Source organism: Drosophila suzukii, unplaced genomic scaffold (genome assembly GCF_043229965.1).
Source record: "Drosophila suzukii unplaced genomic scaffold, CBGP_Dsuzu_IsoJpt1.0 scf_4, whole genome shotgun sequence".
NCBI classification, from domain to species: Eukaryota; Metazoa; Arthropoda; class Insecta; order Diptera; family Drosophilidae; genus Drosophila; species Drosophila suzukii.
This window is the reverse complement of record NW_027255927.1, coordinates 4384011-4397956: the sequence shown is the minus strand read 5'-3', so window position 1 is coordinate 4397956 and position 13946 is coordinate 4384011.

The window sequence follows — 13946 nt, the reverse complement described above, 5'->3', positions numbered from 1 at the left end:
GGTCCAAGGACATGTTCTGAAGAGAGTAACTCATGAACGTTGGCGTACCCCTATAAAAAGTCATAACGTTGCATTTAAGATAGTTTAAATTCAAAAGGTTGTACTGACACCATTCCTGGAATCTATTTAAGTCTGACTGCAAGCAGAAACCAGATTCAATGTTATTATATGAAAAACAAAGCTTAACATCATCAGCATACATTAGTACACGAGAGTGATTTACGATAGAAGGAAGATCATTTATAAACAGAGTAAACAGCAAAGGGCCTAAATGACTGCCCTGAGGCACTCCAGATGTCACGTTGATCATCTTGGAAACAGCGTTTTTGAATAAAACCCTGTGAGATCTACCATTCAAATAACTTGAAATCCAAGTTAACAGATTATTCGGAAACCCAAGCAGATCTAATTTGAATAAAAGAAGAGAGTGGTTAACAGAGTCAAAGGCTTTACTAAAATCTGTATATAAAACGTCCGTCTGTAATTTTTTGTTAAATCCATCTAGTACAAAAGATGTCAATTCGAGCAGGTTAGTGGTGGTCGATCTACGCTTAACAAAACCATGTTGACACGGCGATATTAAAGAGGAGCACAAATGTTGCAACTGAGAGGTAATAATGCGTTCAAATGTTTTAGGAATTGCAGACAATTTGGAGATTCCTCTATAGTTCTGAGCATTAACCTTCGCACCCTTTTTGTGGAGTGGAATAATAAAAGAATCTTTCCAGATAGTAGGAAAAACAGATGATGAGATAGACAAATTAAAAAGTTTAAGAATGGGTTTACAAATAGTTCGGGCACAAAACTTAAGAACACACCCAGGGAGTCCATCTGGCCCCGGAGAATAGGTTGGCGTTATAGTTTCTAAATCCCTTAAGAGAGAACTCTCGGTGATTACAGGAGAAAAAATACAATTTGCCCTGTTTAAGTGATTAGGGTAGCTAGAATTAGACCATGAAACAGAACTATAAGTAGATTGGAAGAATTCAGCAAATAAATCTGCAATTTCGGGATCCGTAGATGCCTCAATAGAGTTTAATCGTACGGATGATGGCAATGCTGAAGACTTTCGCTTAGCATTGACAAAGTTATAAAATTGCCTCGGATCCTTTGAAAATTCGAATTTACATTGGTTCAAATACATGGAATAGCAATGAGTGTTAAGTACATTAAAATTAGTACGAGCCACCACATATCTTGAAAAATCGGATGGCCTACCCGACTTTTTGTACTTTTTATAGAAGTTTGTTTTTAGGTTTCTAAGTCTTTGCAACTGATTGGTAAACCAAGGTGGCCTGTCTAACTTAGGAGGAAAACTGTCAGGAACACATTCACTGAAAAAAGAGTTTAGGACACTATAAAAAAGTTCCGTAGCACTTTCAATATCCAAGCAATTATATAAATTTGTCCAGTTATATTGTGAAATCAAGTTGTTGAGTTTACTAAAGTCACATTTACGAAAGCATCTACATTTATTTGGAGAAAGTGAAGGAGAGAGGGTATCAACGCTGGGAAGACAAATTGTAAGTTCTAATGTGGGATGATACTGGTCTTCAGGCACAACTAGTGGGTCAATTCTAGATACAGTGACTTCAGACGGATCTAAAACAAATACTAGATCTAATTGTCTGTTTAGTGAATTACGTATAAAGCTAACTTGCTGTAATGATAATTCTAACAGACCGGCAACGAAGTCATGGTCAGATAAAGGGGTAGAGACAAGTAAGTCAGTGGAAAGGGACCAAGAAATGTCAGGGAGATTGAAATCACCCAAAACAATTAAAAGATCCCTTTCGGAAATATGAGATAAAACAGTTTTTATTGCAGACGAATGTTGCTCATAAATTGTTAAGTCGGATCCAGGTGGAATATAAGAACAAGTTACATAAATAGAAAAAGATTTCAAAGAAACTTTAACACCAACGAATTCTATGTCATTGGGATTAAGAAAGTATATTCTCTCCGATGATAAAGTAGAGGTAACGGCAACCAGCACCCCACCCCCCCTACGAGGAGAGCGATCAGTTCTATACGTATTAAAATTTTTAGACAGAACTTCGGAGTCTGATATCTCCGGTTTCAGCCAAGTCTCAGTAAAGGCCAGAATGTCTTCAGAAAAGGCAGAGGAGTCAGCATAAAGCTTAGGTAGTTTCATATTGAGTCCCCTAACATTTTGATAGGCCAAAAATAAGCTGCTCAGTTTTTTGGCGCAGGTACAGTCGTGGAAGGCCTATTATTAGTTCTCCGTCTGTTTGGAACAAATTCTTTAATGACCAATTCATCATTAAGCCAACAACTTTTAGAATTTAGTACATTAAATACTTCCGGAGGAGCAGATATTTTAAATGAAGATATCATACGAACATATGGAAACTTAAACTCCTCCACTGTGATGTTTTGAGATGGGAATTCCTGTTGTATAAATTCCAAAACATCTGCAGATGTGTTTTCAGGTGTTAAACGAGACACAAATAATTGCTTCCTATATGGAACAACCGAGAGGCTCTTTCTTACACCATTTGCAATCTGAACATCGTTCGTCTGATTATCAAGACTAGGGACTCCTATAGAGCTAACTTCACCAGTAGGCACAGAAAGCTGCATAGGGTTTGACCCCTTAGTCTGACTAGCAGAAACAGGGACTCCTCCAGAGCTTTTGGTACCTATGGGTACCTATGGGTCCCCCAGACCCAGTAGATGCCGACATAGCTGCCGTTACCGATCGGGTACAAATATTTGGAGCTAAGTTGGGATTTGGAACTGATGCCTTTACGGGAGCAGATTTTGAAAGAGCGGTCTTTTTGCGTTTAGGTGACCCTACTGACATTTTTTTATTATCAAGGTCCGCCTTAAACTCTTTAAAATCAGCAACTACGCTCATAAGCTTATCAAAAAGTTTCATAAAACGATCATTGGTCAGCGCAACATAGCCATCCAAATCACGGTCTATTTCAACGCAAGAGGCACAAGTCCACGAAAAACCAACACGCAGATCAATAAAATCTTTTACTCTGCCAACAAGTCCAGTACATTTTGGATGAATGACTGTATTGCAGAGACGACAATAAATAAAAACATCATTAGGTGACGATCCAAACTCACAATCTTTCTTGGAACAAAAAAGAGCCATTTTTACGTATTTAAATTTAAGAAAAAAAGTTGTTTATAAAACCAAAGTATCAAAAGAATTATAAATACCTCAATTAATTTGACACTGGGATCAAACAATAAAAATGTAGACACACAAAAACACAAAAGTATAAGAGCGCGAAGAGACTGCGAAAGCGAGAGAGCGCGACAGAGTGGCTGTCGACTAAGCGTGGCTTGCGAAACACAAACAAAATATACACGACAACAGTTGCGACGACAAGAAACGGGAGAGAGATTACAAGAGAGAGAGATTACAGATTATGGGAAACAACAACAAAAGCTATTGAAACAAATGCACCGCAGCTTACAGAAGTTACAATAACAAAATGCACAGGTTAAAAACAGAGTTAGGTTTTGTTAAAATTGCTACAATAAAATAGACAATTAAACGATTAGACGATTTAAAACACAAGCACGGCTGGTTATGTTGGACTAAGACACAAATCAAGGCACCAGTAACACAGATATTAATGACAAATTGACAAAAATCACAGAGCACAAGATAATCAACTACAGTTGAACATCGACAGCATACACTTGGACATTATACAACGATAGCTTCTCTGGGAGATCATTCATGCAGATTGCGAAGAGCAGGCCAAGCACTGATCGTTAAGTGACTCCACGTTTAACAGGCAAAAAGGATGAGTACTTAGAAAGTGCAAACATAGTGTTCGTACCCAAAGGTACTCAACATGACCACACCCAACAAATCAAGCAGTAGCCAAGTTGGGAACAGTACCAGGCGCTCAGTAGCACCCACTGCATATGAGAATTCCTGATCAGCATATTATATGTCTCACTAACTCACCGTCTCACCGACTCAACAGCACACTGACCGGCCAATGCAGTCAGTACATTTTGCAGTGTCAGCCAACTACGCAAAGCCAACTACGCAAACTGCTAACATAATCATAATTCCCTGACCAACTATAGAATATAGCTTACTTCACTAATCATTAAACTAAACTTCCGTGTTCCAAGTAGTATATAAACATGTTCCAAATGAAGAATAAAACAGTTATCAACACACCTCTTAACTCCGAGGTTCTACTTCCTACATCTGGGAATAGGGCTCGTAATACACTATCTCAACTAGCAGCTAACCACGTTAGCTCATCCTCAGCGCAGCTCCAGCATCGCCTGTGGTCCGGCATCGCAGTAACCATCGTTACCATTGCCGCGACGCGATCGTCCTGCCATCAAAGCGTCCCCATGCTAGCGACAAGTGCTCATTACCCCCTTGTCCCGCGGTGTGACCCGGAAGTGTCTACTTCGGTTAGACACAAACATTGGTGACCCCGACGTGATCCTTAAAAAACAAAGGATCACACTCAAGCAACCCCCTTCCCACTAAAGGACTCACAGCTTAATCCAGCTTCACAGGATACGCTTCTTCTTCCAGCTTCACATGAACTTTAGCTTAATCCAGCTTCACAGGATTCGCTTCTTCTTCCAGCGTCACAGGAACTTCAGCTTAATCCAGCTTCACAGGATACGCTTCTTCTTCCAGCGTCACAGGAACTTCAGCTTAATCCAGCTTCACAGGATTCGTTTCTTCTTCCAGCGTCACAGGAACGTCAGCTTCATCCAGCTTCACAGGATACTCAGCTTCATCCAGCTTCACAGGATACTCAGCTTCATCCAGCTTCACAATATTCTTTGTTTCCAAGACACACAATATGTCTACTTCATTCATTGAGGAAACAAGTCACACAAGAATCGATTTACACAATCGATTACTAGACACCCAAAACGAGCTGCAAGGGAAAATTCAACAGCTCATTAAGAATTATGGCAAGGATTCTGCCGACCGACGCCACCGAGACGGCTATTATTCCGGTAAGCTAACTCAGTTAAACGATCTCTGGCAGCAGTTTTGCGACCTAGATGAAGAAGTCCAGCAAGCGGCACTACCCACTGGAAGTGAGTACTCTTTACGACTAGTAGCACTTAAAGAGCTGGTCGAAAAATATCAGAATATCTTTCTGGACAACATGCCGACTGGAAGCGAGCTTCCGAAGGCCCCCAGACGAACTTCGACCAACATCAAGCTCGCAACAAGAGATCAAGTCAAAGGAGATTCCACAATTGACACGGTGATCCGACAGTTGCAGAGAGGATGCAACGAATTGGAGTCATCATTAACATTAGCCTCGAACGCCCCAACTGTCACCCCAGCCCTACAAAGGCACCTGAATCTCCATTGGACGTTACTAAGGCAAGCCCACGACGAATTGGATAGCACACCTGGGGCCGCAGCTCTGGCAGAAGAAGAGCTAGCCCAATTCCACACATTATACGAGGAATACGAAATGAACCTGCTACAAGAAAACGACGCGCCAATGAGCCTAAACCTGGCACTTCCGCCAATTAGCGTTCCGGAGTTCAACGGCGAGTATCTAGACTGGCCACGGTTCCATGATCTCTTTGTGGAATTGGTACATAACAAACCATATTCGGCCAGTCAAAATCTACATATTCTACAGAGTTCGCTTCGTGGTGAAGCGAGAAACGTCTTGACAGACACAGCCTTCTCACAGGGTGGCTATGACGACACCTGGTTGCGTTTAAAGGCCAGGTACCAGAACGGAAAAATACTAGTACTCGCCGCCATTTCAAAAATTATTGACCATAAGCCTATAGACGGCTCCTCGCGCCAACGAAGGGCCTTACATGACACTATAAAAAATTCAATGAGTACTCTTAAAAACCTTGATATCAGCACAAAATCCTGGGATCCAATCCTGTGTTTTTATATCAGAAGAAAACTAGACCAGCAGTCTCTAGCTGCTCTCGAAAATTCAGCGGATGCACCAACGGAAATTCCAACGTTATGGAGTGTACTGACGTTTATTGAGCGGCGCGCTTGCATGCTGGAGACGATAAGCGCTCAACCTACAGCAACACTCCGCCATCAGTCAGTTCACAACGAAGAGAGCTGTAAGATTTGTCACCTAAGACAACATAATCTTAGAGCCTGTAGCCGTATCCAGCAAATGGACCCCAAAGCACGGCGCCAAGCCATTATTCAAGTAGGAGCACGCACAAATTGTTTGTCTACAGCTCATAAGGTTGAAAACTGTGGATCACCGACCACTTGTCGAGTCTGCCAGCAACGGCATCATTCACTGTTACACCAAGGACCGACTAGCAATCCAGTGGCCGGCGCAGTAACCATTGCAAGCTACGACCACGTAGGAGGATATACTCTGCTCGCGACCGCCAAGGTCTCTTTACAAGGGCCAAACGGTCAATTACAAACATGTCGCGCTGTAATAGATGGTGGATCACAGGTAAATCTTATCTCAAGGAGAATGGCAGATCTGCTATCTCTTAAAGAAAGGTCACCTATTGAAATATCTGGAATCGGAGGAAAGATATAAACAGCAATTAGATCAACACTAAAGCTCTCATCATGTACATCAGGGTTTGAAAAACTATTAGAGGTATTTATTATGCCCACAGTCATTACAGACCAACCGTCAGTACCGATTACAACCGATCTTAATATTCCCGAGGGACTGCCGTTAGCAGATCCTGACTTTCGGCAACCAGGACCCATTGACCTAACTTTAGGGGTAGAAGTATTTTCTCGTGTAATTACCGGTGAACGTCTTGAACTAGGACCTAATAAACCTTTGGCACAAGGCACTAGGCTTGGTTATGTAATCACAGGTTATCTCAATAAAGAAACCTCATCTGATACGGAAATCAACCCTATTCTGGTAGAAGGCAGAGGTGATTTTGCAGGACCGAACGCTGCTTATGATCCAACAAAAGATAAAAATCCGATGAATATAGAACCGACTTCTCATCAATTTAAAACCTACAAGAAGGCTGACTTTGGTTCAAAATTTCTAAACTTAACCAAGGAAGATCTTAGTTTTGTTGCAGAATGTCCACATACCATAGACGTGCCAAATGATCAAGTTCTACGAGGGCACAATTTCAGTCCCCACGGTAATGTCAATTTTATCGCAAAGGGGAGTGTTAAGCAGCATCAAGAAGACGTGAAGGGCCTGAATCACAAACATGAACCTCAGTTGAAGGAACGATCCACCTTGGTCAATGATTTGTTAGGTGCTTCCGATACAATTCGGTCAAGGGCTGACCGACATCACGACGTAATTGAGGGTACCCCTCAATGGGGGGGAGATTGTTCGTACCCAAAGGTACTCAACATGACCACACCCAACAAATCAAGCAGTAGCCAAATTGGAAACAGTACCAGGCGCTCAGTAGCACCCACTGCATATGAGAATTGCTGATCAGCATGTTATATGTCTCACTAACTCACCGTCTCACCGACTCAACGGCACACTGACCGGCCAATGCAGTCAGCACATTTTGCAATGTCAGCCAACTACGCAAAGCCAACTACGCAAACTGCTACCATAATCATAATTCCCTGACCAACTTTAGAATATAGCTTACTTCACTAATCATTACACTAAACTTCCGTGTTCCAAGTAGTATATAAACATGTTCCAAATGAAGAATAAAACAGTTATCAACACACCTCTTAACTCCGAGGTTCTACTTCCTACATCTGGGAATAGGGCTCGTAATACACTATCTCAACTAGCAGCTAACCACGTTAGCTCATCCTCAGCGCAGCTCCAGCATGCCTGTGGTCCGGCATCGCAGTAACCATCGTTACCATTGCCGCGACGCGATCGTCCTGCCAACAAAGCGTCCACGTGCCAGCGACAAGTGCTCATTACCCCCTTGTCCCGCGGTGTGACCCGGAAGTGCCTACTTCGGTTAGGCACAAACACATAGATTGGGGCCTATTACTAAAGTGTGAGGTCAAAAGTTTTTAGATGTCGAGAAAAAACAGGGAAGAACGCTATAGTCGAGTATCTCGACTATCAGATACCCGTTACTCAGCTAAAGGGACCAAAGGGAAATGGAGATATGCAAGCAGCAAAGCGAGATTAAACTGCGCCACCTACCGGCGGTAGACAGATTTAAGCGTTATGGGCGTTAGAGTGGGCGTGGCAAATTTTTGTTTGGATCAATCGATAGGTATTGACGGGGCCAATACATTTCAGTTAAAATTTGTTATCTAGCATGAAAATTGTGGGCGTCACAGGTTTGGGCGGTTTGTGGGCGTTAAAGTGGGCGTTTTTTTTTTTGGGTCAATCGATAGGTATTGATGAGAGCATGCATTTCAGTTCAAATTTTTATTCTGTCATCAAAACTGTAGGAGCCACAGTTTTGGGCGGTTTGTGGGCGTTAGAGTGGGCGTGGCACATTGCTGAAACAAACTTGCACTGCGTAAGAAGCTCAGGAATCTGCACGCCAAATCTCAATAGCCTAGGTTTATAGTTTCCGAGATCTCAGCGTTCATCCGGACAGACAGACAGACGGACATGGCTAGATCGACTCGGCTAGTGATCCTGATCAAGAATATATATACTTTATGGGGTCGGAAACGCTTCCTTCTGTCTGTTACATACTTTCCGACAAATCTAGTATACCCTTTTACTCTTTGAGTAACGAGTATAATTATATAATCTGGTCAATTTGGTGCAAAGAATGTCATGGCTTACACTGTCAAGAGCTTTGCTGAAATCAAGATGAGTTAGAAAAGTCAAATTGCTGTCGTCCAGTTGATTTCTGATGTCTTCAATGATTTTTATTAAGACCGAGGTGGAACTTCTTTATTTTTAAATTCTGACTGTCCCTGCAAATACTTAAGTAAAAGTTGTATTAGCCGTGATCATACATGTTAGGTTAGGTTAGGTTAGGTTAGAGCGGCTGCCGGACTACAGTCTGATACACTTAGACCTCTAGGGTCCCATATCTTTTATGTTTCAACCTGTGATAAGTTGATCAGCATGTCTTCCACCCGAAAGATTTCAAAAAACCGCTTATGTTTTTAAGATTGATCTCCAATATTGCGGTAAGATCGTCGATGAAAGGGTTTCCTAAGTGTTTCAGTCTGAGTCTGCATAGGGCTGGGCAGAAGCCCAGGTGTTCTACCGTTTTCTCTCCTTCTTCATCCCTGCAGCTTCTAAAGAATTAATTTTTTGGTGCTTTTAGCCTGCCGGCATGTATGCCAACGAGCCAGTGGTCTGTAACAGCTCGAGCTAGCATGCCACACTCTGTGCGACAAAATTGAGCAGATCCGAAGTTTCTCCACTGTTTATCACAGGCCATGTCTGGTAAAAGATAAGACACTGTGGTGTGTTTTGCCAATGAGTATTGGCTAGTTTGTTAAAATAGTTTTTTATATTTAGCTCGCAAGTTGCCATGGGCATGATGACATTTTCCTTTCCTGGGAGGAGAGGCCCTGATGGTTCCCTGCCTAGCTAACTCGTCCGCCTATGATGTCCCGGTGACCCGGAACCCATATTAAGCTAATAGTTAACTGACTAGCCAACTCGTGGAGAGATCTGCGACAGTCTGCTATGGCTCGCGAATTGGTGCTTGTAGAGTATATCGATTTAATAGCCGCTTAGCTGTCACTATATATATATTTAGGTTTCCTCTTTGGAGGTTTATGTTCCCTAAACAGTTAAGTGTTTCCTTTATATATATCGATTTAATAGCCGCTTAGCTGTCAATATATATATATTTAGGTTTCCTCTTTGGAGGCTTATGTTCCCTAAACAGTTAAGTGTTTGCTTTATAGCGTGGACCTCCGCTTGGAAGACGGGAGCCTGAAAGACTTCCTGATATTTAATTGTTCGGAGTATACACCTCCGCCAACGATTCCCTCTAATTTGGAGCCATCTGTATAGAAGCAGATAACGTCCGTCGTGCCCGGTCGGCCCTGTTCCCATTCCTCCCTATCTGGAAAAGATTTGCATAGTTCCGTTTTCTTCGAAATCGATTTATCGTGCCTTCCACTACCCTCAGTCAAATGGCTGCCGATTTCGACCTTTTCATGCTTGTCCAGGCTATGGAGGTTCAAGATCGCATTCAGCGCTTCTTTCGGGGTAATGCGAAGGGCTCCACTAATACACAAAGCCGCCATTCGCTGTACTTTATTTAGGGGAGTCAAGATGCATTGTTTGTGTAGAGCGGACCACCACAGAGCCACTCCATATAGTAGGAATGGCATGTCTACCGCTGTGTATATCCAGTTGACTATTCTAGGGGACATGCCCCATCTTAGCTCAATTGCTTTTTGCAGGAGTCAAGTGCAATGGTCGCTTTCTTGGTTCTCTTTTGGTTATGTAACCCCATTTGAGACGTTTATCTAATACTAACCCCATATGGATTTTAGCTCAAAGTTTCTTAAGGCTTTTCCCAATTCTACCATTGACAATAGCAGTGTCAGTCAGCGTAAAAAAGTGGTAAAACCATTGGTTCCAGCTTCTTCAATTGGTCGTCAGGCAAACCATGCACACCTGATACCCCCCGCACCAGTTTCTACTGCCGCCAGGAACCATGCAAAGAATAACAGGAACAAGAGGCAAATAGTTGGTCAAGCTCCTAGTTGTGAACTACTCGAAGTTGTGCCGAGCAATAAATTCCATCATATTGGTAGATTCAGAGCGCACGTAAAATCTGATTCTGTGTGTGAACATGTTGCAAATAAGCTAGGTGTGGATAGATGTTGCTACACTGGAATTCGTCAATTTTAAATTAGGAATACCTGAGCAGCACTTTCAGACTGTGTTTAGTGATGCGTTCTGTCCCAATCCAATCATAGGTCGATTGTTGATGGGAACGTTCTGGATTTGCACAATCATCATACATCGGACTCAAAAAACCCCCAATAATCGGCAAATTTTTATGATCCTCTTCCTCATCTTTATGCTACTTATTCGCAGTGTCAACGTCCGCTGGTTTTGATATCGCTAGCTGCTACATTACTCACTAATACGCCGCTCCCAGTGCACTCTTAAGTACACTCCCAAATCAAAAACACCATCAGCTGGATTTTTCCATTTTTGTTCTGTCTAACGTTCATCAAACGCGTTGTCAAACGCTCTTTGGAGAGCCGCTCTCATCATACTTCATCAAGATTCCTGCTCTAAGCGCGCTCGTCGGAGTTGTGCGTTTATCACAATTGAACCAACAACAATTTCAGCTGGAAGATTTCGTTGTCTGATTTGTGTTACGTTCGTCTAATGATCACAAAAACCCAACGGCTGGAGCCGCGCTCCTCTCTGACGCTACGAAATTGCTTTGATTTCTCAGCGACTGCTTTGTGTGGCTCTTCCCGATGGCAGCATCAACAACAACATTGTCCATCTCTCCTCAACTTAAATAGATATGCTCTGTTAACGGCGACATTGCCATCGCTCTTAAGAACTAGTTGCTCTTTACTAAAATTATCGAGCAAACTTCAGGAATGCATCGATCCTAGTCCGCATGATAAAATTCGTATTAAAAACACTTCATTACTGAAGCCGATTTGCGGGCCTACAACATTGGGAACGCAAGAACAAATACTTCCTAGGGTATTGGACTATGATGCCTTAAATGCGAATCCGGAGATTGTTGATCGTGCTATTGTGAGTACGGCCCCACTAAAAATTTATTTTCAAAACATCTCTGGCATGCGGACAAAAGCGGAGCAAGTATACCTTGCCACATCCCAATGCGAGTTTTATATTATAGTTTGAGTTGAAACTTGGCTCAACATAAACTTTTACTCAAATGAATTCTTCGACTCCAATTTGTACCATGTGTTCCGCAAAGACAGAGATAGCACGAAATCCCACTGTGCTAGAGGGGGCGGTGTAATTGTTGCTGTTCGATGCAATTTGGGCTGCTTGTCAATTGGACTTCTCATTCAAGATACCCTTTTTGTTCAAGTTGCGGTGTCGATAATTGGAGAATCGGAAACGCTGCAAATTGTGGTGTCATACATACCACCGAATGGTTCATATAAACTTTACAAGACTCATCTGGAAAACATTACCGACATCTACAATAATCTGCAGAACCATCAACACATCTGTGTGATTGGAGACTTTAATCTATCATTCCTCGTTTGGTCTCAGGATCCGGAGCATCATTCTTCTCTGCCAAGCAACATACATCAACAACACGAGATTCTTTTCATCGAAGATGTTTTCAGTATGGGCTTAATACAAGTCAATAATATATTCAATAACTTACATAAAATATTAGACTTAGTATTCGTTAGCGCTGATATTAACTATTCTTTAGTCCAATGTAATTCACCTATAAGCAATTGTGATATTCATCACAGATCATTGCTACTAGGTATAAACTTTTACAGTTTTGCGCCTTCAGCTGAATATTCACCTAGATTTATTTTCAATGAAACCAGCCCTTGTGCCATCAGAAATGAGATTCCGGCCATTAACTGGGAGTCAGTTTTATCACATGTCAGTTTAGAGTCGTGTTATGACACTTTTTTAGTTGTTATTTTAAACATCATTGTAGCCGGGGGGTAGCGGGGTACCGTGGTGGCGCTGATGAAATGGGAGGCGACGGCGGGAAACTGGCGGCGTCGGCGGGCTGCTGCGCTGGGCTTCGGTGGCTTGCTGGTGGTGCGGTTTGCTGCTGGTGCTGCGGAAGCTGTACGGGAGAAACCACTCGAACGCGTATTGCCCCTTGATCAAAAATAAGTACTCGGGAAAAAATGAACTTTGAAAGTAGGCGGGGGTGTGACCGCGGTTTATTCACTTTTAACTCCAGAATCGAACTAATTTAGTCTAAGCTCCGCTCTACGCTCCAAAGCGCAGCGGAGACTTCATGGAGGGAGCTCGTAACAGCGCAGGAGAGCGGGAGCGCGAGAGAGCGGGAGAGCGGTAGAGCGGTAGAGCGGTGCAGCTGGATAGCGGGGCCAGTCCAGATTCGCCGGACAGTGGGCCTAAACATTCCGCCCCCCCTGCAATCGCTAGCCTTGCAAAAAATAAAGGAGACGGAACTTCGGCCAGTCGCCTACGCCTCAAGCCTTCGTACAGGCGCCGGAGACGATCCACCCGAACACCGTCTTCTGGGCTACTGGCAGTCCCTCGTCGACCACGTGGAAGCCCGGCTGTATCACCTTCGGGTAGACGTCCGCGCCCAGGTTCAATGAAACAGTGGCTGGCCGGTGGAAACGCTCATCCGCGAGCGGTAGCTCCTGAAATTTCTGGACGACGCTCTTACTGAGCGCACGGATGGGGGTGCGGATGCGCACGTTCGGCTCGATCTTGAGGACCACCTCCAGCTTGATGGCCGCGTCGACCTTCGAACGAATCGTCGCCGTGCATATGCTCTCATCGCCCACGTTTGTTGTCGGCAAACGAGTGGAGTGCTCGTGTGCGAGACAGTTCGCGCAGTACTTGTTAATGAGAACTGCCCGCAGCCGCTTCTCTGCGCTCAGCTTTAGGAACCTCTGACACTTCCGAAGAGGATGGATTCCGCGGCAGACTCGGAATCGGTAGGACTGAGTACCTCTAGTACGTCTGCTATCCAAAGCCTGAGCGCTACGTGGACGGGGAGCCATTTTCCTGTTTAGAGTGTGGATAACAGAACAGAACAGGGTTGGTTAACAATGACGTGGATAATGGCTACGGACTAAGGTGTGTAAGAAAAGCGGCTCGTTACGAGGTAGTTTTGGGCGGCTCTCTTGGAAGAATGTCGTACGAATGTCGACTACGCGGACATTGCCATCGGCTCCCGGAAAAACGGAGTCTATTCTTCCGAGTCGCCACTCATTTGAGGGCAAATTATCATCCTTAATGACGACCAGATCGCCAACACGCAGATTTTCTGTGGAGACTTGCCACTTGTTGTGCTTGTGGAGCTCCTTAAGTTACTCATCCTTCCATCGAGTGCGGAATTGTTGATGGAGAGACTTTAAGTGCTGCCAC